Raw genomic sequence first — 25,856 nt, forward strand, 5'->3', positions numbered from 1 at the left:
CATTTTTTACATCTTTTTCCAAATATACATGCCAGGGAAACATATATAATAGTTCATCAACTTCCCATCTCTTCTAGAAAGCCCTCCAAAATCCCCAGTGGATGGCCACATCGAAATGTGCAAAAGGAGCCTGCACTCTCCAGCACATGGGCAGTCAGCGTGAAGGGGGCTCCCTGATTCCACACAAGCCCATGTGCATGCTTTATCACTGTCCCAGCATATCCCAAACTCCTTTTTCTAGAGGTTTAGTGAGCATTGCAGATCTGCTCGACTCCATAGCTCTGCTCTATCCTGAGCCCCGATTTAACTTCTTTGTGAATACAGCTTCTGCAGCCAACATGCTGCATCTTCACACAGCACCTTCGGGTGGTCTGAGCCCACTGCCCTGTGAAAGGAGAACAGGGCTCCTCAAGCACCGCGCAGTGCCCGGCGAAGGAGGCACCGCAGCATCCTTGCCCCAGTGAAGCTGGGTTCAGGCGGGATGTGACGGACACTTTGTAGAAACCGCATGTCACTAGGTGCGATTCAAGGGAGTTGAAGGTTGTATGCTGGAGAGCACAATACAACCAGGTTGGCTGTAATCAAGTCAAAAGACTGTGAGAAACGTCAGCCTTGGCAGAGCATTGATCAGGATATATCACATTAAGACTTCGCTAAAGCATTAACCAAAGCAGATCCCAGGCAAGCTGTGAGCAGTAAATGAACTGCCTGCACAAGAATGAGCTGCTGGGGTTGGGGGGGTTGCTACAAGATAAACGAGCCTGCAAAATAACCAAGAGAGAATGATGGAGTAAGGGTGACATTTGCTGAGCATTTACCAGTGCCACCGACAAAGGTGGAAAGAAAACACCCAGAGTAAGGCACAGGCATAAGCTAATACATAATTATTTTGACCACTGTACAAATAAACAAGCCACAAACTGGCTTTGCCCCAGCGCAGCAGAGCCAGAAGGGTGCCCGTACCGTGCCACATGCATTTACACTTTGTTCGCCAGATGCGTGTTAGGGCTGTGCCCTCTGGGCAACGCTCCCGGTCAGACCTTTGCTGCTGAGCTGACACCACAGCTGCTCCGTTTGAAGCAAGACAGCGCTGACAGCACCGGGCAGCACATCACAGCTCCAAGGCATTCGAGGCTGCAGCGCTGACATGTGGACAAGGAAGGACCACAGAACAACAGCAAACTAACGACCAATTGCCTCCTTGCTGAGGAATAAGATCCTGCCAAGTTTTGAACTTCAGCAACTTTTATTAGGACAGCATTTTTAAAAAGGGCAGCTGTGCTTTTCCCTGCAGAAGTAGCATCTGTTTAGACTTCAGGGTCCTAGAACTGCTTATGACCAGGGACCACCCACAGAAAATATAAGACTGAAAATATTTCTGAGAAGCTCAAACATAAAAATACACAGTATTTACAGTTGTATTTTTGGTATCATCTGTCAACTCTTAACTGCAGAAGTTAATCCAAATAGAATGAGGATGCTGTTTTGCTAATTCGCTTATGAGGAATAATTGCAGTGCAGTAGATTACTGGGCACTGACAGCACAATAGATCACTTCTTCATAGAAGGCAAAAAAAGGATTATGTCCTTAGGAAGGTAACGGGGTGGCATCCAGAGCTCAGGAAAGAGGCAGCTTTGAGAGAAGGACTACGGTGAGTCTGGTGAGTGCCTCGTACAGCATCTCATCACAGCCAGCACAAGGTGCTTCAGGGAGAGCTGCAAGAGCCCTTAAAATGAGATTTGAACAACTCTGATGCTGAAGAAGAACCTGTTTTACTGCAGGCAAGAGTGGATCTAGAGTCACCTGTTTCTGAGCACCCAGCCATGGTATAGAGATGGGTGGGTGGGTGGGAGCAGCCCACAGCAAAATGGCACCTCTGGAACCTGCCTGAAGAACATTTCTTTGCCCCTTTTTAGCCTAGCATCATCCTGCTGCACTAGGATTAACCTGGCTGATCAGCACTGCTTTTGTTTGCCAGAAAACTGCAAAGCAGCTCAGATTTGCCCCTAGCTAGGATTTTATAGGGTATGCAGAAAAGTCTCAAGAGGTTCTCAATCTCCACAAGGTCATGACTACCAGAATTACTCAAAAGAAGTGAGATTCATTTCTCCTCACTGTACATATCTAAACGTTAATCATATCCATCTAAGCGAGTCACCCTGGGCTCCCTTCAGACTCACTGGAGAGTAATGGGCACCTCCGAAAGGCAACTCATTTCATCTTCACATAGATGCCTGAGATGGATGAGATGAGTTGCCTTCTGGAGGTGTCTATTTCTCTCCATTAACTATATAGAGAGCCTTAAGTGACGAGCTTGCACTCAGATGATTAACTTACAATGTCAAAAGCTAAAGGCAGATGAATCCCACATGCAGTGCATTAGCATTTGAGCAGTCAGCCCTGCAGACAGAAGGGAGGGGGTTACAGAGTACACTGTTGACAGCCACTCTGGCGGCTTCTTCTAGCTCTGCAGAGACCTACCCAGTGACATATCCAATGACTTCCTAGGAAAGAAGCAGCAACCTGAAGGCAAAGAAAGGATCAGGAGAGGAGAACGGCAATACATTAAAAAAAGAAAGAGAAGAAGAAATGTGTGCAGATAACAACCAGCCAACAATTCCCTGCTGGATTTTTCCTGCCCAAAACAGCACGGCTCAGTATGAACAGTTATATCTGAATGATCTAGAAGGGAGACTGCGATAAGCCTACAACAAGATGGCCTCACACCACCTTTCCTTTTGCATCTGCAGTTCTGCCGTGATGGAAGTGTGGTAGACTGAGCAAATGCATGCACACATGCCTGAATGCATATGAAATCTTGTCCGAAAGGCATGTTCCTTTTCACAGCAAGACATGTGTGACTATCTGAAAGGAAGCAACGCAACATGCTCTGCATCATCCACCTACAAACACACCCAGGAAATCACAGACCAGGTCTGAGGAGCACTGCTGGGATTCTGTAAGAGGGGGTCCAGTTATGGCGATATGTTCCTACTGAGTACTTGTCCCCAACACCACTTTGTGGGAATGAAGAGTCCCTTTTGTCACCATTCAGAGCTGGGCAGATAAGACACAAAACTCTTAACCCACCTCTCTTGAGTACCATCCTGGTGCCATGATTACTGACTAATCCCGCCTCTGTAGCCTGTCACAAGAACAGTTTTTGGCAGTCATTTCAGCTCCTTTCACAGTCACATGAAATTAATTTAATTATTAAAAAAATATCTAAAGAATAATGGGATTTAATTGACTTAATGTGAAGCTTTCTGGGCTGTCACTCCACCCAGCTTCCGATCAACTTGCACTCATTCAGCTGTGAATGACTGATGTTTGTGCCTTTCATTAAGAGCCCATTGTCTCAGTTTAAATCCCTCCTCATGCTTAATATTTGCATAATATTGCTTTTGTTTTTAAAATCTGTATTTTCATTGTCAGGTGCCCTGGACAGAGGGCTCTCCATGTGTATGTGATTGATACAGTCACCTCCTGCTCCTGAAGTTTGTTATACCTGTAGCTGCATATGTCAGGGAAAGATGGGTGAGATGCAGTGTCACTGTCTGGGACACACGCCAGAATGGAGTTAGACAGCAAGTTGTTTTATTCAGTCAGGCACATGTCTAAACAAATACTACCTCTCACAGTTTTTATTTGTCTGACCATCATGACGACGGCCCCACTGAAGATTATTGGCCCTGTTATGGCTGACATTGCATGAACGCATAGCGGCCTTCCCATCTCCTCTAACCCCCAAGCAAAGGTAGGAGATGTCAGAAACACTACAGAAAGTCCGAGACAGCAATTCTCTTCAGCACTGATGACCATAAAAAATGCTTGGGAATCTCATTCCTTTGTTGCTCAAAATTTGAGGAGGGTATTACCACATGATTAATGAGATCCGGAGATTTTTTCTCTTCTTGGTCTGTGCCATCTCCCACTCTCATTTTAGGCCATGGGGCCCTCCAGCAGTCTTGGACATATTTCCCCAGAAAGCACCAGGACAAAAGATCTCTTTCTTTTCTCTGTTCCTTCAGTAAAGCAGGAGAGACAGGAACAGAGACTTAGTGAAGGGGTTTTTAAACCAGCAACACTCCAGGTTAAAGCAAAAGTTTCTAAAGCTGTGCAAGATAATATAATTTCTGATCAGACACAACTTCCTGAGACAAAGCAGAGGTTCTTTTACTTCCGCTCTTCACTTCTTCTTTTTCTTGCATCCCAGGCATACATCCTTCCTTAGAAAAGCAGAAACCTTTTAAGACTCTCCTGTGGCATTTTATCCAAATTGTTTGATATGTGGGGAAGCTTCCGCCCTATCTACTTTGGCAGAAAACATAGCGTCAAAGTTGGATTTGACAAAGTAGGCATTGCTAGTAGAAATCATGTCATTTTCGGAGGGAAAAGCTACTTGATTTTGAGCCTCTGATGGCATCTAAACTCTCTACGTGATACTTCCACGGAGTGTGCATCACTCTGTCCAGGGTATACAACGCAGAACGGAGTGACTCACTCCTGTGCCTCCAGCCAGCCTGGATGCAACCTTACCATCACCAAACAAGCTCGCAAACCCCCATGGCTCTCGGCACCGCCCCGCCCGGTCTAGGACCTCACCTCCAGCACCGACCGCTCAGTCAAGGGCTGCTTAGGGACGGGCTCCACGCCGGGCCGCGGCTTCCAGCCACCTCCCGCCCCCCCATCCGGGGAAGAACAGCCCCTCCAACGCGGGTCCAGGCCCCCCGGTGCGGGCCAGCGGTGAGGGTCGTACCTGAGCATGGGCGGCAGCCGCGCCGCGGGGGAGAGGAGGCGGAAGCAGCGGCTTGGCCCGGGCGGCGGCGGCGGGACGGGGAAGGGGGCCGGGCCCGATCTCCCCTCCACGCTCCTCCCGGCCCTGCCGCTGCCCGGAGCCGGCGGGCGGGCGGCGGTGCCCCCTGGCGGGCGCGGCGCGGCACACCGGGGCGGGGGCGGTGCCGGTGCCGTGGCCCCGCCGGAGCAGAGCGGAGCGGAGCGGAGCCGAGCCGAGCCGAGCCGAGCCGAGCCGCCGCCGCCGCCGCCCCCTCCCCTCAGCCCGGCTCCTCCCGCCCAGGGGGGGCGGGAGAGGCAGCGGGCGGTGCCCGCAGCCGCGGCGCTCCCCGAAGTGGCTCCGCACGGCGTGGCCGCCCCCCTCCGCCCCGCCACCGATAAATCCCACTGCCGGGGGGGGGCAGCGCGGCATTTGGAGGCTGCCGTGCTGCGGGGAGGCGGTGGGCACCCACCCCAGGACCCCCCCACACACCCCGGGACGCCCCCACCGGGCAGCGACCCCCGCCCAAGGGGCAACAGGCGCCGCTGTCGTCGAAGCCCAGGTGAGCGCCTGGGGCTGGGGGCGGCGGCGGGAGGAGGGAAGGGACCGTGCGGGGGGTGCCCGGGAGCCGCGGTTGACAGCCCCCCCCCCGCTGCCGCCCCGAAGGGGCGGGCTGCGAGGGGAAAACCCGCTCCCGGAGCGGCGGGCGGACGGGCGGGCAGCAGGTTGCTGTTGTAGTTCCTCCTGAGTTTTCCTCCGTGAGCTTGAGTCCGTTCCCGTCGGTGTCCCGGAGGGGTCCTTGCGGGCTGCGGGGCTCCCGTCGGGGGTGGCGGGGGTTGTGGTGCCGGCGGACGGCCAGGGCATCCCGCCGAGGGCGGCTTCTCTGCGGCGCCCAGCGCTTCCGAGGTCCCGGTCAGCAACGGGCTCTCCTGGGCTGTCGGGGCATCCCCGCTCCCTGCTCGTGATGCTGTGAGGTCGTCTCTAAAATACCTCACCCTTTCTGGCAATGGGGAGAAAGGACAGGTCTCTGCCCTCTGCTTTCCCATGCCTGGATGGGGACTGAGTGGCGGAAGGATGCACAGGGTGTGAAAAGAGTTATTCTTAGTACTCTACAAGGTAGATTGTGCTCCTCGCTTCAGGACTGGACCTCCGGGGGCATGAAATACAGCTGTTGGACTGTCCATCTACCTGGTAGTCCCTGTGATCCAAATGTGCATCAGGTGGAAGAGAAACCTTTTCTTTGCTGCAGATTGGAGGGGTCCCTCTATATATATAGAGAGAGAGAGATGGTGGGCAGAGAACCCGGCTAGTTCATTTTATTATTTATAACCAACCTTGCACCCAAAGCCCATGATTTGGGTCCACACTCCCTCTAAATAATGAGCAATTAAAAGCATAGGGCATTTCATCTGTGTTTATATGTTTCCTGGTGGCTGGGAATCTTATTGAAAAACTCCTGAAATTTTCAGTTTCAAAAGAAGAAAGGTGGAATTGGTGTGTGATCATGCATTCAAAAAACTGGGGCTCTAAGTTAAAAAAAACCACCAAATCTGCAACTGACACAGAAACTGCACTACCTTCCCATAGAGAAACATGTAAGTACGGCTTCCACCCAGCAAAGTGCTTGTTTAATTCAAGTGAGGGCTTAGGTGCCATGAGCTTCAGTGGAATTACTCAGCAGCTGAAGGCAAACACGTGCTTCTGTGCTTTCCCAAACCAGGGTTTAGGTACTGCTCTGAGAAGCATTCAGTTGCATGAATCGTGCTCATTCAAAAGTTCAAGGCAAACTGAATCAGGGAAATCATGGACTGAACAGCATCACCAGCCCCCCCTGCACAAAATCTAGGAAATCACCAGTGCTGTGGATTTTTCCTGTGATTTTTAGGAGGTCTGTAATCATGGAGCGAGCTGTTCTTGACTCTGTCTTGAAGTACAGATCACAACTTCATAAGAGCTAGTAGCCCTCCATGATTGTGGGCTGGTTTCAGCCCACCTTTGCATTTCAGTCATCTCTCAAACTTCAGGATTCAGGAGGGCAGCTCTTACATGATCTACCCAATTTAAAAAAAAACGAGAACCTCTTATTTGGTAAAACTGTGATCTGCAATTCATTTACAGGTACCAAAACCACAGATGATTGTCAGGCACCGGATACATAGATGCTTGTCAGGAACCAGAGCACTTTCCAGCATAAAAAAAGAGAACATTATATAATTAAGATGTCCAAAGGTAGTATTTATTTCTAAATAGCTTGACTCTTCTGCAAGGTGCTCTTCGATTCCTTTGGAAATTAGAGAAAATTGTACTTAACTGTTCCCTGTTTCTCCTCTGCTGAAAAAGCCCTGTGTATGCTGGAATCATTTGTATCCTAGGGTATCTTCCCTTTCTTTTCAGGAAGCAGATAAGCATGCCTGCCTTAAGAGCTCCAAGAAAAGTTAAGATGCACTTTTGCTTTACTGTTGTTTAACAACTCCAGGAGTGTTCAGGCAGAGGCAGTGTTGGTTTAGCTGCTCTGAGCTTTAGCCTGTTGCTGTTGATGTGCCTTGAAGCTTTGTTGGTTTTGTGGTTTTTTCTTTTCCTGTAAAACCCACCAGCTTCACCAAGTGGCCACCTAAAGACAGTGGATGTCGGCTTTAAATCTCATGTTTCCCTGATCCTGGTATTTCTGCTGAAACCCAGGTGCCTTTTGCTGGCAATCGCATGAGTACGTAGAAGGGGAATCTGGCAGCAGCAGCTCTTCTGACTGAACCTCCCTGTAAGAGTGATATGTTTAAAACATGAGGATCTTTTCCAGGACACAAAGGGAGTAGTCTTGTATATTAAAAAGGGAGAAAAAGATCTCAAAGCAAACAGTGAGAAAAGCCTTAAATCAGTTCAAAGCTATTTGAAGAGTCATTGGTCAAACACTGGGAAGACACCATGATAAAGAAAAAGGTCACCTGGCCAAACTCATCTCCATCTAATTACATTGTCTGTCAAACTAATCCCTGGAACAACTTGACTGAAAATATCATTCTGGTTCTCCTTAATAAAGTGACCAGTATATTAGAAAATTCTCCACACACTCAAGTATGTAAATATGGCTGCTTATGAGCAGCCCTCATAAATTCAGTGGGTTTGACCTGTGTAAAGTTAACCACCTGCCCAAGGTTTTACTTCTGCAGACAGCTGGTGGATTAGCCCTTCTGAACATTTTTACATAGCTAATTTGGTGCTCTTGACAGTCCTGGCGGTAACAAATGTGGGGTCTCTGGAGGACATGGTGGTGGGAAGTTCAGCAGGTGCAGGTGAGGTCAGAATTTGAATGTAGCTGAGGTGAAGTGGAGATGTGATCTGCAGAAGTGGGTTCAGGAAGGCCAGGTAGGAAGCATCATGCTGAGCTGGGAATAATCTGCTCCACAAGTATCGGATGGGAAGCAGCTTGCCTGGCAGCACTTCTGCAGAAAAAAGCCGTGCTGAGAGGAAGGCAGACATCTCGCAGGGCTGCACAAGGAGGATTGCACCCTACAGAACATGTGGAGGGATTTGGTCCTGCAGCTTAGCATCAGTGATGTCTTGGCTGGAGGACTCTGCCACTCAGGACACAGCCATACACTGGGTCAGCTACCTGGTGAAGGTGCAGGGATGAGCTTAAAAACATGGTCTGAGGGAGATTAATTGGGTTCTTTAACCCAAAGAGTGAACTGAAGCAGGACATGCTGATAGCCTTCAGATTTATAAAAGTCTGCTGCAAGAGGGAGTTACCTGCTCCTTGTGCAGCCAGCATGGGCTCGAGCCCTGGTGCAACCATGGCACTGGAGTGCTGAGAAACTTCCACAGGGAAAGTTTCTAAAGGCTCAGTCACATTCACAGTAGCGGCTGTACTCCCATCTGGGCAAGGAGATACCACTGAAAGAGTCCTAGGGTGTTGTAGGACATCCTGGGCTTGGGTAGACTTGGCACAGGTGCTTTTGTAACAAGGAGCTCCTGCTACAAGGGATATTTTTCCTTAGTCCCACGGGCAGCAAAGTCAGGTTGGGCAGAACCATTTGAGGTTGTAAATTTAGAAACCTGAGAAGCACATTGATCAGCCCCAACATCTAACTCCTCTGCTCACTCGGAACTACCCTTTTTGTTACTGTTCCTTCACATCCAGAGTGGGAACAAGGAGCCCAAACACCGAAAGTAAGGCCACTCTCTTAAAGACAAAGCTTAGTCTTACACGTGGTGGTCACCAAGGCTGTGGCTGCTGCCCGGGATTTTCTGAACACCAGTTCCCCCTCTGTTGCCTTTGCTGGCCGGATCCTTTTGCCCAGCTAGCAGCTGCTTGGGCTGCACAGAGTCTGCCCGCTCGCCCCAGACCCGCCGGGAAAGCTCCTCCTCACCCCACTGCTGGGGCAGGGGCACATGTCCGCTCCTGTCTCTGCTGTGGACACCATTCCCCACTGCCAGGGTTTCCTTCTCCATCACCCATAAGTGCCCGTTGATGGGCACTTCCCTCCCCAAAGGGCCGGTGGGACATGGGGCACAGCCTTTCCCTGGCTAGCCCGGCTCTCGGGGGAAGACACGAAGGGACATCTCTGCTGGGAGCAAGCAAATCGATTATTTACGGCTGTCGCAGAAGCTCGTAGCAAAATTGCCTCTGAGGGTCACCCATGTCCTTTCAGGGGTCTGTCTGGGATCCTAAAAATGAAGGAGTTTTTGGTAGCACCTGAACCATCATTCAGTCTCTGCAGAATTCTCAAAAAGACACGGGTGGTACAATATCAGCAGCTCACCAAATATGATTTAAAAGCTAGGAAATGGCAGCATATTGCAAGTACCCAGCATTGCCACTTGGTTGCTACCAGTGGAAGCCCTCCTCCTTCACACTTCTGGCCAAACATCACAGCTTCAGCCTGGCAGGTAACATGCTGCACCGAGACCTCCAGCATCGCCCTTGCAGAATGATCCTTTTTTGCCTGCAAGACTTTCCAGGTTTGGATGTCCTGGAGCGATATGATGCTGACAGCTTCTAATTACGCTGGTAGTTGATTCACCAATTTATGCTCATTTAGGAGCCAGAAGTCATGGAAGGCCAGGAAAGATCCCCCTCCTGAACCCACATCTCAGACAAAGTGGTATCTCTTCAGCAGAGCCTTTTGGAGGAGAGCAGTGCTTTCCCAGTTCCCCAGCTTGGACAGCCCAGTCCCAGCATGGACCACCTGAGCCCTTGGCTCTTTCCCATCCCTCCAGACACCCTCTTTGTGCCTCTGGGTGTTTTTGCAGCTACCTGTGCTGTGACAGCATCTCACCATTTTCCACTTTCAGTTCAGGGCCCAAACACACTGACCGGCTCTAGATCCACCATTTTTAATCTGTTTGGAAAGGAGCTTTTGTTTTCTATTTATAGCACAAGCAGCAAAAGGAAAAAAAAGATTTTTATAGAGCAAACAACCTCCACATTTATTTACTTTCAGATTAATTTATTCCTCCCCACAAGCTAAATTAGATAGGTTTTCCTATTAAGGTATTATTGGTTCTGATTTACCTTTTTTTTTTTGAATCAAGCAGGCCAGGCTATCTGCTATGCCAGAGAGCAATTGCTACCTGCTGTTTCTCTCTTTCTTTTTTTTTTTTTAATTTTAAAATACCCATTTCAAACTAACATAGGAGCATGCAAATGTGTGCCTACGTAGCAGAATACTCTCTTGAACTGTGCACCATGGGTTGTGTCCTGTGCTGCTTCTGCCTCTGAGTGTCTTTCCTGTAGGAGAGGAATTTGAAGCCAAGCACATAAATTGAAAAATGCCATTCAGAAAGAGATTTATGATCCTGTTTCACCAGGGATGCTTATGTGGAATTATTCCCTGCCTGAAAGCACTGACTCAGAGCTTACATGTAAATTGCCAGGATAATTCCACTATTCTGTGTTTCACAGAATTGAATGTTTTGTGCCTTGCTTCAAGTGTTTTGTTGATGAAAATCCTTCTGTTTTCTCCTAGAGAGAGTTTCATAGGCAGCTGAGCTGTAACTATGTCTTCCTGACTTGCAAACATGCAATGACTGCCCGTCAAATAGGTAATAGCTTAATTTTGAAATGGACAGCTTCCCATCAACACCACTGTGTTCTTGCAGTAATGCTTTTGAGTAGTAGCATTTCTCATACATGTGAAGTTTCAGGTGAGGGGAAATACTTGGAGCTTAGCAAGATTGTATCTGTGCTCTGTCTTAACTTCCCATCCCACCAAAGCTGCAAAACCAAAGTTAGCTGCCCAGCGAGACCCGGTCGTGGGAGCAGGTGATGGCAATACATGGGCACAATTCACATGTTCGTACAGCTAATAACTTAGTTTTGTTCCATTTATGAAGACGCTTTATTATAGCATTGAAATAACAAAACAAAGCCCTTGTCAAATGGCTGAAATAGGTTAGGTTCAGTAGTTAGCACCCAGTTTGGAAATGAAGAGTGAGGTCTGAAATGGGTCACACAAGTAGGCACACATACTTTTTCTTTACTAGATGTTTTCCAACTGATTCTGCCAAACATGCCTGCTCCGACCGGACTGAAGTGGTCCAGCTGGGTATGGCCGTGCACCCAGGTCTCTGACGCAGCTCGCTGTGATAGCTGTCGCTATACAGCTGCTCAGATGGTTTTCCGTGCAATTCACGTTTCCCTGAGTTCTGAAAGTCAAGTATTCACCTTTATCTTTCTGCTGAAACTAATGACTTTGTAGCTGTTATATTTCATAGGCTAGCACAGACTAGCCAAGCAGTCTCACAGAGCTGTAAATATTTGATAAAGCTGCTTTGCACTGCGTGAGTGTGAATTCCACACTGTAAGAGACAGCTAAAAATCAAATTATGCTGGACATTATCTTCTTGAATTAAAAGCCCAGATCATCACCTGTTTTGTTCCTTGGACTGAAACAAAGATCTGAAAATCCTGAATAGTTTGACAAATTATACGTTAGGGGCTGGTATGAATAGAGCACTCACCTGGATTTCAATTGCACTTTCCTGCTGTATGTGTATGAGCCTTTCTTTGGGCTGCATTTCACACAGCATCTGCTTGCTTAGTCTTAGGAGAGCTTTCAGGGATATTAAAACACAGTGTTCCTCTGAAAAACAGCGATCATCTTGTCCATGTTTGAATTCCTCCCACGGGTCCTTGAAAAATCTAACCCGTCAGACACAGGGAGGGGGCAGGGGGAGGTCTCATTCGCTGTTTGAGCCTTTTGCTGTTAGGAAACCTGTGGTCTCCTTCTGTGGATGTTTTCTGGCTGTGTCAAGTAACACATGGACACAAAAGAAAAAGTCCCCCTCTTACAGAGGAGAACAAAACAAACCAGGAAAAAAAAAAGGGGGGAAGAAATAGTAGGACATTCTTATTCCAGTACAAGAAAGAGTAGTTATCCAAAATCATTACGATTTGTGCTTGGAGCCTGGTGTCAGAAGATCTCCCATGGTCAGACTGCGCTGCCTGGCTGAGCCTTGGTGGGGTCTGGGCTGTCCAAAATGCTGTGTCTTCTGTTTGGGGGCAGGGACTACAGTCCTAATTGCTTCCACTTGTGGAGAACTTTGGAACCAGAAATGAGGGAAATTTCTACATGCGATTTTTCTTATTATTAAAGAAGTGAAACAAGCCCTGCAATTAACCTGTTGGTTGTGACTGTGTCTGTTTGGAAGAGTTTGAGGCAAACACAGACTTTCTTTTCTCTCTAGTAGACACAGAAGTGTCAGCAAGAGGGAGAAATCTTCCATTAACAGTAATGGTGCCAAATTTGCTCTGAAACCTTCTCATATGAAATGGCAATTGAAGTTTTTAATGACTTAGTGTAGTCCAGTTCTCTTTTTGAAAAGGATACCATATTTAGTGTCAAAATACCTGTTTTCTATAGCTGTTGTTTATAGACTCTGGCGTATGATCTAACTTATATACTAAGCTGCTAAAAGGAAATGCATGCTAAAAAAAAGTAAAGGTTGCTCATATTGCCAAATATTTGGTAGCAGAAGAACTATTTTAAAACTCTTTGCTAAAAAAAGCAAAAGAGGAAAATACCGTATCTCATACAGGAGGAAAACCTGTATCATAAAGAAAACCAGATCAGCCATACACAAGGGGTTTAGGCACAGCTTGCTTTGAGGCAAGTTGGATATGTGGGTGGGTGATAGATAGGTATACTGGCATTTACTGGTGGAGGTATTTGCAACTTTTTTAGCTTGCTGTCAAAAAGCACCTCATGGGTGTTTGGAAACTTACAATTGTGCCATTTCTGTTAACTGTTCTTGTTAATAAGTGCTAGCAGAGAACCCTGCCCAATGCTGGTGAAGACCAGCCAGAATAACAAGGGAGAACAGGTGAGACCATCCTGGCCAAGCCCTAGGGACAGGCAAGCTCAGGGACGGAGCTGAGCTTGAGGCTCATGTTAAGGTACTGCTTTGCATTACCAAGAAAGCTTAAATCTAGAGTACAGACAGGTCCAGAGGAGAAGTAAAGACTTGACCCAATCGCAGCAGTATATTGGAAGAAAAAATTTACGCCAATTTTCCCGAGTCCCCGCTATCTATACAAATTCACTGCATGAGCTTTTGGGTTTTGTCTGCATCCCTTAGGCACTGTAGATGCCCACTGGAGCCAAGAGATGCCTGGGAACTGCTGAGAACATAAATGAATTATTCATATGTAATGAGATAGGGGAGAAAATATTACTTAAATGTCTTCCACACCTTATTAAAGAGTTTAGCTTTTCTTAAGCCCAATTTCTTTATTTTCTGGTTGCTGAGGGAGTTTTCTAAGGGAAAATGCTATTATCCTGGTTCCTTTATAGTTTGGGGGACTCAGCAAATGTGAATAGATCTGAGTGCAGGCTCTTTCCCAACCTATTCAGATATGAAGGAGTTTTTGCATACCCTGTATACAAGATCCAGGCCGTGTCACACTGAAAATGATCCTGTAGCTTTCCCTCATGGACAGGGTGCGCTGGCATTCATCACCACCTTCTTCCCACCCTCAACACCACTCTGTGAGGCTTGTGACCAGGGGACAGGTATGTCATTGCTCCCCACAGCTGTATCCACCCTGGCTGTCCCTTGTCAGTGCTTCTGCCTGGGCGTCAAAGGAGGATTGGAAAAACCCAGGGATTGAAAGGGTGGTTCCTGAGCAGCCAGAGCCAGATGATGGGGAGAGAACTTCAGAGTTTGCATCCTTGACTAAAGCAGCTTCCCAAAAGTGAATGACATCAAGTTGCATCCTCCTCCCATGCTTTATGAGTGCTCCAGGGTGTGACCAGCTCCTGTGCCACCGAGCAGCCTGGTACGGGTATGGGGAGCTCATGGCTCTCCCTGCCATGCAGCTGTGCCCTGGGACCTGCGGGACCTCCAGCTGCGAGGGAGTGTGGTACACAACAGCAAGGAGCAAGCAGTAGAGCTGTTAAAGTATAGTCTTGGGAGCTTGAACTTTGAATGTGAAATGAAAAAGTAGGTTACAAATGCAGAGGCTAGCATTTATCTCGTCTCTTGGTTTAATTTTTACAGTGCAGCTTAATTTGATCTTCTCTTTTTTGTTTGATACCACATAGCACATTCTAATCAACTATTTAATAAGATGTTCCCCTAAGGTTAAGAGCCACCATAAAATAGTCCTTATTTACTGATAGATTTATACCTGAGAAGCTTACAGGCAGCATGCTGTGAGCTCTGTGATGATTTTAATGTGAGGGTGGCATTTTCGTGGATAAAATTTCCATTATTTCATAACCAAGCTATTGTTTTCTAACCAGGCACACAACGGGCATTATTCAAGAGGGGGGAAAAAAAGATACAGTTATTTAAAAAATTATACTTTGGGTGCATGTAATATCTCTCTTCTCTGTGTATTTAGTTCATGATACTGTTGATATCATAGTCTGTTTTCAGAAAAATATGTTTTTTCTCTGGAACTGGTTTATAAAATTCTGTTTTTTAAATATCTTCAGCAGGCAAAGCATGGAAGTAATTTTATTTTTACTATTTTTAAGCATAATACTTTTACATTGTTGTTTCAACAACAAATATATTAATGGACCTTTTAAAGTAACAACCTTTAAATAATTTCACAATCTAGTACAGCAGTACCAATGCTGATCTAATTTTAGGCCATATTAAATAGAATACTTTAAGCTGTTCCATGAGGTAAGAAATCCTGCCGGTGTGGTTCAAACTGTGTGCAGTACAAGGCTGAGCAATACTGCGTGATCTTGAAAATTATTCTGAAAATCAATCAGTCTGAATTTTCACTTATGCTAGAATGTTTTTTGGCAGATAGAAGTAAAAAACCCATTAGATGTTATGGGGTCAAAAGGAGCTTGAAATGTACAATGCATGTAAAAGTAGACTTTGGACAGTGAAGCCAGATGATGGTAAGAAAATCATCAGCAAGTTATGCCTGCTGATAAATGCTGCATCCTGGCCATCTACCCATGCCTAACATGATGGAGTTAAATTGCCAAAAATTCCTTGATGGTTCCTTGCATTTCTGCACTGAAGCATCAACACACAGATCTAGATAGTCACTGTAGAGATCTAACTAGTTATTGTTTCTTGTGGAACCAACATTGTCTTCAGAAACGTCCCTGGACAACTGACTACTAGTAGATCTCCAAAATGGTGTCTCTTTACCTAATTCCTTTGGCCCCTCAAAATTTGTATTCGACTTCTATTACATGTCTGTCAGGTGTGCTACAAAATGGTGCCCCAAATTACTGATTTTGATTTTAGCCATGAATTTCCCTTGAAGCCATTTCCAGGACACTTTCTATCCTTCCTTATCAATTTGGGCACATATGTTGACACAGTTGCCTACTTCCAGTCACCCTCCAGTGGTTAACCTTCTTGTGCCAATGACTGTCCCCAGGTGCATTATCCTTTGTGCTGAATTCACAGGGGGTGTGGACGTAGCCAGCACCTTTGGAAAGAACTGGAGCGCCTCTGATCATGGAGAGATCTCTACACCTTCACCTGTAGACTCTTTCCCCAAATCAATGTCATCCAGGCAAACCTCCCAAAACTTGCATTTTCCTGACATTTCATGTGCCAAACATAACCTAGCTGAGAAGGCCTTGTCCTCTGGTGCTGATGGGGATCAAATGTGAGCTCTGTTCTAACAGCACCTGTGAACTCTGTTAATGTCCTCATAAGTAGGAAGTATTTAACATCAGCTATTTTTTTTTAAATGGCTTCTTCTCCAGTTACTAGAAAGTATTGCTCTTATGTATACAGCTTCTAGGACTACACCAAGGAAGGGGTCTGGGTTTGGTTGGGAGAGGAGTCCTGCTGGTGAACTTTAGTTGGACCACCTCTCTGGTTCTCTGGACCTACTCTCGAGGTTTCTCAGAGCAATGAGTCTTTCCAGGATGCCCAGATAGAGGGCAGAGATCTCGTTCAGTTCTGGTTTTCTTCCCACTATCCAGAATTCTGACTTCAGTGGGACTTTCAACCACCACAGTATTTCTTGAGCAGGATTTTTCTCATTTTCCTGAAAATGTCCTGAAAGCCCAGCCCTGGGTAAGAGGACACACAGGCTGCACTCCCAGATTAGTAGTGCCCTGGCTAACCCTCCTTCATGGAGGAGCCAGGTCACATCATCTCCTGCGGTCTTTTCCAGCATGGTATTTCCAATGTGATTTGGCTCCTGCATTTTTACAGCATCACGTAAGTGGCATCTTCATGCTCTTCAAGGAGGCTGCCAAAACTCCCACTTTAATGTGGAGAATAATGAAATGTTGTTTAATATCCCTCCTCCCAACTCTCAGCAATTAAACTTATTTCCTCTTTGCCCATGTTAAATAGTCTGACAAAGTTCTTGCAGAGTAGCATGTTGTCTGAAAACTGTTCATCCAGCTTCTCTCTCGTTCGTTGCAACATAATCAGGGAAGATGCACACCACCATAAAGAAGCACTTGAGCAGAGTAAACTCCGAGTAAGCAAAGATTGCTGCAACACTGCGGAGCTGCTGTAGTTGTGTAGATGTTCTAGTCCCCATCATTTCTAGCTGATGCTTTCTCTTGAAACACAAGGTGTTCTCTTGAAACACAATGCTTTGTCTTCGTGCTGACTCTCAAACATGAGGTGGTGCTTTCTTTTGATGCTCTCTCTCAAACAACCTGAGGACGCACTTTTCTTGGAGCTTCAGAGCTAACAGGCTAAGATGCTCAAGGGAGGTAGTTACCTGCTTTCCTTCAATCTAGGAGCCAGGACAAAATAAAACCTCTAGAGAAGCAGTATGAAAGCTGGAGGGAGAGCACATTCCCCCTGTCACAAGCTAATGACAGTGAGACAGAAGGGGAGAGAAATTTCCCACTAGCAAGCACAGCCATCCTCCATCTGAGGTCCCATTTTTAGCACTATGCATGTCCCCACCGCCCCATGCAGGAGTGTGGGGATAGGATCCCTCGCTCCCTGTCCCAGCAGTGCATGGCCAAACCAGCATCCACCATGAGACACCCTGCTGCCTGGATGCTTACTTTCTTCTAGCTGCATGCTCCTTAAAAATGAGTGTCTGGAATGTTTTGAGATATTCTTCTGATTTAAGGACATCAAATTCAGTTACTGTAAGCTCTGGCATGGCTGGTTTTGCTATTTCCCTGAATTCCCAGCAGAAATTAAGCAGAGGAGCTGGGATTCAGACGTTTGAGATTAATGGGATTGCTCAGGTATCGAAGCAGTGACAAAATGGAAAGTTATTCCTAGCAGAAAAAGTAATTAGTCCCTTTCAGATCTTCAGTTTGACACTAGCGTTAGCATCAATTATTCTCTGTTGGGAATATTACATCTTAACAAGGTTCACTGTAATATCATCCTTTCTCAGTAGTAATCGGAAGAGAGAAGGCCTCTTCAAATCATTGTCTTGCTACCTTGAGATTTTTAACATTTAAGCCTCCCACTTATCAGCTGATACCTTGCATTGACTTCAGCACCTGAACAATTCCACTACTCTCAAGTGTCTGGAAATCAAATCTATCTTTTTTTTTTTCGTCTTTTTTCCCCCCTTTTTTGCCAAGAGTCTGCAGAGAAAATCAACAATGTTTCCAAGCTAAAAGGTATTGTTACAAGTGAAGTTAAAATCCTCAGGGTGGAGAAAACATGTCAAAATAATCTGGCAGAGCTGTGAGACTGGGTCTCTGGGAGAAAGGATAGTTCCACTGTGTTGGTTTCAGCTTAATCAGGAGACCGTGTCATCTCTGGGTTTTAGCTCCTGCAGGTCACAGCAATTCTCCTCAGCAGAGCATGCCATCCATGGCTGTTTCCAAAGGTGCAAAGCTGTCAAACTCCAAACTCCTCAGGTGCAAAAGAGTATTTTTAAGAGCGGTGCTGCTGTCCTAGGGCATGCTTCTTGGGGAGTTTAATAGAGCCTGGTGCAGTCTATGGCATTTGGTTTTCTCAGGCCAAGGAGATCCTTCATCCATGCCATCATTCATAGAATCATTTAGGTTGGAAAAGACATTTAAGATCGTCGAGTCCAACCGTCAACCATGACCACTAAACCATGTCCTGAAGTGCCTTGTCTACGTGCTTTTTGAATACCTCCAGGGATGGTGACTCCACCACTTCCCTGGGCAGCCTGTTCCAATGCTTGACAGCCCTTTCGGTGAAGAAATTTTTCCTAATATCCAATCTAATCCTTCCCTGGTGCAACTTGAGGCCATTTCGTCTCATCTTATCACTAGTTACTTGACAGAAGAGACCGACCCCCACCTCGCTACAACCTCCTTTCAGGTAGTTGTCGGGAGTGATAAGGTCTCCCCTCAGCCTCCTTTTCTCCAGACTAAACAACCCCAGTTCCCTCAGCTGCTCCTCACAGGACTTGTGCTCTAGACCCTTCACCAGCTTGGTTGCCCTTCTCTGGACACACTCCAGCACCTCCATGTCTTTCCTGTAGTGAGGGGCCCAAAACTGAACACAGGACTAGAGGTGCGGCCTCACCAGTGCCCAGTACAGGGGGACGATCACCTCCCTGCTCCTGCTGGCCACACTACTTCTGACACGGGCCAGGATGCCGTTGGCCTTCTTGGCCACCTGGGCACACTGCTGGCTCATATCCAGTCGGCTGTTGACCAGCACCCCCAGCTCCTTTTCCAGCCCCTCTTCCCCAAGCCTGTAGCGCCGCATGGGGTTGTCATGACCCAAGGGCAGGACCCGGCACTTGGCCTTGTTGAACCTCATACAATTGGCCTCGGCCCATTGACCCAGCCTGTCCAGATCCCTCTGTAGAGCCTTCCTACCCTCGAGCAGATCAGCCCTTCCCCGCAACTTGGTGTAACCTGCAAACTTACTGAGGGTGCACTCGATCCCCTCATCCAGATCATTGATAAAGGTGTTAAACAGAACTGGCCCCAATACTGAGCCCTGGGGAACACCACTTGTGAGCAGCCACCAGCTGGATTTAACTCCATTCACCACAACCCTCTGGGCTCGTCCATCCAGCCAGTTTTTTACCCAGCAAAGAGTACACTTGTCTAAGCCATCAGCTGCCATGGTACAACCTCATAGCCAGTTGCCCTATGCAGAAGTCACACCTTTGCTTAGTTTCTAACCCTGGTGCTCCCTCTTCCATTTCACCATCTATAATCCAAAAATCCCATCTCCAATTTAACATCATGTGTTTGAGACTGCTGAAACATGGTTAAGGAGATTTAGATGGACAGCTGTGTGACTAAATCTCCTAGATAGGTTTGAAAATCAGCCTTTATGCAGAGCTCCAAGTTATTTTGAATAGAGGACTGCTGAAAATAACCAGAAAAAAAAGTTAAACAAATTGTAAGTGACCTCCTTTCCTGTGCCTCTAGATTGGGGCGCTCTGTGGGTAAACACATCTGAATAAAGCTGTTCTAAATTAAATAAATCACTGGCTTTGGTGGGTATAATAGGAGGCTGGCAATAAAAGCTATTTAAAATCCCATCAAGATGTTGAAGTCCTAATCCAGAATGCAGCAGGACTGACATGCGCTGCTGCTGCCACACCTGGCCATGGTAGCCGTCTCACAGACCACTGTACCATGATGTGGCCCATTTCTGCCTACCTGGACTTGCCATGCAGATGTCCAGGGCAGACTGCCAGCCCCTGGCTCAAGCAACACCTTGAGAGGCAGTGGGATAAAATTGGGACATGGAGACAAAGCGTCATGAAGGCATGACTGCCACAGCTGGACAACATCCAGCTTCAGCCTGCGGGGCCTCCAGAAGGATTACGAAGTTGGGCATTTTTGAAGAAGTCGTGAAAACTGTTGGGTTCAGCAGGGAAGCTGTGCTGCCTCTGCAAAAGCAGAGGGCTCCTGTGGAGACGTTTGCTACCGGCTGCTATAGTATACAGCCAGCCCAGTTGTCATATGGCCTTAGCTGAAAATGAAAAGGCATATTTGAAGGCAGTTGTGCTGAATACTTTAACTTGATTATTTGAAGCATTTGTAATAATTGTATTGTAACCCTCAATTTCATTGATGTGGTTGTTTTTGCAAATTGTTAACAATTACAGGTCACCTTTGAGATGGAAGCATCTTAGCATTTGTTGTAAAAGCTTTTTAAGAGTAATCCATGTCTTATTTACTCTGTCACCAGATCATTTCATGTGCTAATGCACTGGGAATGTCAAGCTGTGCTGATAATAGCAGAGTTTTCATTCTACTCGTTTTTATTCCTGTGCAAATATAATTAAGGCAAGAAGTGTCTTAGGAGTGCCTGATCACATGCATTAAATTAGCTCCCTTTTTGCCTCCTAAGGCAAACACACCCAGAACTGCAAGGTCTCTGGGAAAGAGCCATGGCATGTATCTGTTAGGGCAGCACCTTGCACGCTTGGCCTCTGAGCCCGCACCCGTGCTGGCCACATGCAAGCAATCATCGAGGGTCATTCACTAGGAACTAAATATGTGTCTCATCTTCAGCACAGCAACAGCCCCAGCAACTGCCTCTGGAAGTATTGTCATATTACATGTTAGGCTTGTGCTTAAGACATTCTGAACTTAGGTTTATGTTGCAGCAAGACTCCAACAAACATGAAGTCACGGGAAAATTGGGACTGGGGGGATTGGGGAGTGATTCTTCCAAAATCTGGGGGAAAAGGGAAATATTTCCACTAGCTGCCAAGAGCTTTGTATTGGACCTGTGAAAGAAGGTATGGAGTGATATCAAGAGGACATGTGTCTGCATGCCTGTGAACTGGAGCCAGTGTGACAACGAAGCTTCTGTGTAGCACAGGGCAGAGTACACAAGGGCACACTGAAGACATCCAGGATACAGGGGAGGACAGTCTTTGGACAGAACTATATCTTAAGAGTAAATTTTGCGATTTGCTAATCAATCTCTAAAGTGCCGCAAGGAACTAGCAGTGTTCGATTGGGCTCTGCCTGGGCCTGAGGCACCCACAGGATAACTTCATCCATCTGCGAAGGCTTCAGTGTGTCAGAGACCCGGCACTGATAAAGAGTGACTTGATCCCAGACTACCTAACAAGCAATCATTTGATGGAGTAGTTTAGGCAGTGACCCATGCATGCTGACGACCCCTGCAAACCAGACTGTTTTTGATTAAGTGCCCACGAGTGGTTTCAGATGCCTGATATAAGACCTTTTCAGATAAGGAGCCTACAGTGACTTACTTGGCCAAACCACTCCATCGCTACATCATATAATTTGATACATATAATTTGAAGCATGTAATTTGACCCTGTGTAATCAATCAGAGTTCGTCCATCTCAACTAAAAATGACCTTGTACATGAATGTATGAAACTCTAATGCTGTTCCTTTTTCTAGTTCCACTGTTCCCATAAATTAAATGTGTTCAATAGAAGACTGGGAATGTATAAGTGGAAGGAATGAGCTCTCTGCCCTTTTAGACTGACAAAAAAATTGTAGCAGACTACAGCTAAAAAGTGTTCATAACTTGTGAGTCACAAAAGACCCTAGAGTGAACACAATTAGAAAAAGAGAATTAATGGTATATTGTCTATGTATGTTGGAACTGCAGGCAGACACTGAAGTGTCAATAACTTGAAGCAAGAGTGGCTGCTGTTGTTGCTCAATTTTTTTCAGACTACAACATCCTGTGCAAAATAATTTCAACAGCTTCCAGCTTTGAGGAAATACGTGGGCAAAATTTACTGCTATAAACATGTATTCAAGAGGAGGACAGAGTAATTCTCTGTGCTAATCACTGTCAGCATACTGTTGAATTGCCAGTGTTACTGGATGATGTACATAGTGCCTGAAAAAACATTGGTTTTCTGTTGTTGTTTACATGGCTTTTTTACAGTAGTTTCACCATCTTAGCAGATTATCAGATACAGTTGTCTTACATTGGTTTCAGCAGAGATATGGACTGGAATAACCAGTCAATATAACAATGCTGCACAGGGGTGCAGGGATGAAGATATGACAAGCCATAGTAAGATTGGTAGTATAGCAGCATCATTAACCTTTTTTTTTCTGCACTAAATTTTCCACAGACAAGAGCATTAGTAATTTTAACTTTGATTGAGAACTGCTATTATCCACTCACAGCATGTGGGAGCAAACAGGCACTTGGATAAATCACAAAAAAGAAAACCACTTAGCATGCTGCTTTCCTCAATAACACCTTTTTCTGAAGGTACAAGGCTGAGTGCTGTAGGGAGAGTGTGTGTGAAGAGAAAAGCAAGGCTGCAACAGCCCGCTGAAGTGTGCTCAAGGTCAGCCCCTCTTACAGAAGACCAAGAGGTCACGTTTGACTTAGAAGGTATTCTGATATGTTTAAAAAATTTAAGTAATTAAATAATTCAGTGAATGAAAGCCATCAGGATTCTAATGCAGTGTTAATGGGGTCTTTCAGGAACCACGAAGATAAGTTTCATGAGCGACATAACTGGAGCCATTAGCAAGCTCATCCAAGAGTAATCATCCATCAAAGGTGAGTGCCTGCACATCCACATGCAGAGGAGCGTGAGGAGCAGCACAAACATTCCTGCTTGCAACTGCTGCAGTGGGACACGTGTGAATAACCTCTCAATTGCCTCATTTTCCTCCTGCAGGCACTCAGCCCAGGGGAGCAATGGATGAAAGCGGGCAGTGGCTCTACCAGCATCAGTATGCAGGAGGTCACTTTCTCCACAACCAGCGCTGCTCCAGCAGATCGCTAGTTGAGAAGCGAATCAAACTGATGTGGAACATGGAGTACCTCTCACATGGTCATTGAGAGGAAGACTTGCTGGACAGTCTCCACAAAACCTCAACACTGGTTTGGATTGGTATTTCCTTCTGAGTGCGTCAGCAGTGCCAACATGACAAAAGACAACTAGGAGGAAGGGCTACAGCTGCTCCTCTAACATTGCTGGGACAGCCTCCAGAATAAATTTCCAGCTCCTACTAACTCCTACTGGATGTATCTTCTGCGCCAAGGCCTCTGGAAAGGACCTGAACTGGAGGAGGTTTGGCAATTCATCTGTCCTGTGTAGAATCCAGCAATAAGTTATTCCGATAGGAAGGTCTAATACAGTTAATAGAGCATATAAAACTGTCTACTGTGTTTCATCATATTTAATTTGCTGCAGCAAACTGCAGCCACCCAATGCTGTTTCAGCCTCCCTTTTACAACCCTGCGGTGATGCTCTCCCAGCTGAGGAGTTCCTGTGTCACCAGTGCTTCTGCGTTGACAGAGCAGTGCAATGCCTCCAGAGCATTCAGCTGCTTCTCGCCCTCCAGTGTGGTCCCAAGTGAAGCAGCTCCCTCACCACTGTGGGACCCCATGGCCTGGCCATCCCCACAAAGAGTGGGCAAGCAGGAGGGCAATGCCAGCCTCCAGCCACCCATAGCTATGATCTCTTCTGGGGAATGAGCTTTGGGAGTGCTTGGGCTGTGCAGAAGGTTGGTGCACCTCTCCAGGGATTTCTCCAGACACATCCTCCTGTCACGTTTTGTGGTTTGTGAGGGATATGATTCACTACCCCAGCAGCCTACTGTGCAGCCTGTGCCCCATGATAGTGCTTAACGAGAGAGCAGTGACTCACCGGTCCCCCCCCAGCCCATGGGATGGTGGGACTTCACTTCTCGCAGGGGCTGGGGCATCACAGGGTCCAGTCCGTGCCTCCCAGCCTTTGGTCAGATGGGCTTATGTGCCACAGCATGTGGCACGTGGCTGTGGCAAAACAGGGATGTTGGGATGAAGAGAACAGACCTACCTTAAGCCTATTTAAGAAAAGCCACTGTTATGTTAGCTGCCTGCCCAGATGAGGTGTGGTATTGATGCTGCTGTCATTAAATTAAAGTTGTTAAATTTTTTCTAAAAAACTTTCCTAGGTAGACAAGGATTTCCTTTTTAAACTAGGATAGGTTGAGATGACTGGCTCGCTCATGCATTTTCTTGTAATGTATGCAACAGTGGCTGTAATCATAGAGTCATGCATCACGTAGGTTAGACCTCTAGAGGTCATCTAGTCCAACCTCCTTCTCCAAGTGTAAAATACAGGTTAGTCACCTGCAAGCACCAGTCTGGAGTATGAGCAGGGAGAAGTGGGCTGCCTCAAATACTACCTCAGCTGTCCCTATCTCTCCAGCCCTTCATGTAGCCTGTGTGGCCTCAGCCCAGCACAGTCTCCCTGCACCTGCATGGCACCAAGCAGCTCCCTGAGTGTCTACCACCATCTCTGATGTCCCACCTCAGCTGCAGAAGAAGAAGGTGATGGGTTACAATAATGCTAGACATAAGCACGCTTTGGACTAAGGGTACAGATGAGGAAAACAGGAGTACATATAGCTAGGGATATTACAGCTAATGTATGCAAGTCTAGCACTACTGGTGCCCATCAGAGAGACAAAAAAAATCTCGTATAAAGTATTTCCAAAGAACAATTACAGTGTCCCAGCCCAGTGATCAGTACAGTGGTATGGAAAGCATCTTGTAGCACATTTATTTGCATGATGGCTGCTCTCACCTGGGCCAGTTTAAAAGGATCACATCCCAACAGTAGGTAAATGAGAGCCCTGCTCACCAAAACATGCCTCATATCTACTCAGCTGGAAAGCAGGGATCCTACTCATGCCTTTCAATCAATATAAAGTATGATGCTGGACCTCTTGTAGCTGGTTTTTCACTTCAATTAGTTGATGACCATAATTAACATATGAAATAGTTTAAAACACTTGTTTTGTGTAAGCCGTGACCTACAATCATTGTCTTGAGAGCATGTCCTGTAGCTAGCCTTAGATGACAGGCATAATTTGTAACTGTTGTCCATTCTGCAACCTAAAAATGAAAGGGGACAGAATGAATACAGAAGTGTGGAAAGAAAGGATGGCAACAGTAAATGGAGAGCAATTAGTGGAATACTCACAAACAAAGTGTAGGTGCCTCATCTCTGCATTTTGCAGCCCTTGCAAGGGAGTTGCCTTTGGTTTTGGACAAAGGATTTAGCCCCCCACTGCAGTGGACAGCTGTCACTACAACCTCTTGCACTCATTGCATTTGCAGACACAAAGAAGGTGCACAGGCTGAAGAAATAGTTTCATTTTTCCACTTTCTGGGTGACTCTAGCAGTTCTGTGCTGTGTTGTCCAAAGTGGTGGTACCATTACGGGGCAAGAGTCAACACCTGATTAAGAAGATTATTGCTGTGGACAAGTCTGATTTCCTATCTCTCAATTCTCACCCTCTGCAGCTACTCGTATTTCCCTTCTGGGCTGAAAATTCCCATGTTTCAGCCTCCCTGTGACTTTTTGCAAGTCTGAGAAATCATTCAGCTCAAAGTGCTTTGTAGTTATGGGCAATATTCTGCCTGCTCACATTGGATTTTTCTGCCTATGTTCTTGCAGGTTCTTGCCATAGGGCAGTCCAAGAGGGCTAAGCAAATGTGGATCCAGACACCTCATTTCAGGATTCTTCAAGTCATTTCTATTCAGTGTGTCTGGTGGGAGAGCAAGTCTAAACACCCCATTCATTTCAGGAGGTACAACAGCAAGGTCCAAGAGGTTAAGAAGAAATGAGGCTGACTGTAAAGGTACTGAGCTAAACACAAAGGGAGTATGAATATCAGCAAGTGCTGGCTTGCTATGGTTTCAGTGATGTGTCACTCCACACGACTGAAGTGGGATGCTCATGCTTTGCCATAATGTGGTGTT

General features: G+C 46.5%; 1 protein-coding gene and 1 long non-coding RNA gene across 2 annotated transcripts in view; both read left to right on the forward strand.

Annotated features, from left to right (window-relative positions):
- The window catches only part of SMIM8 (small integral membrane protein 8), a 388,642-nt gene that overhangs the window by 202,910 nt on the left and 159,876 nt on the right, over positions 1–25,856 (forward strand). The window lies entirely within an intron of this gene.
- Positions 22,192–24,253, forward strand: LOC138689607 (uncharacterized). Its single transcript, XR_011328526.1, has 3 exons — positions 22,192–22,483; positions 22,577–22,654; positions 22,776–24,253. It is a non-coding gene; the product is annotated as an uncharacterized lncRNA (long non-coding RNA).

The sequence above is a fragment of the Haliaeetus albicilla genome, chromosome 17, assembly GCF_947461875.1.
Source record: "Haliaeetus albicilla chromosome 17, bHalAlb1.1, whole genome shotgun sequence".
In the NCBI taxonomy this organism is placed as follows: Eukaryota; Metazoa; Chordata; class Aves; order Accipitriformes; family Accipitridae; genus Haliaeetus; species Haliaeetus albicilla.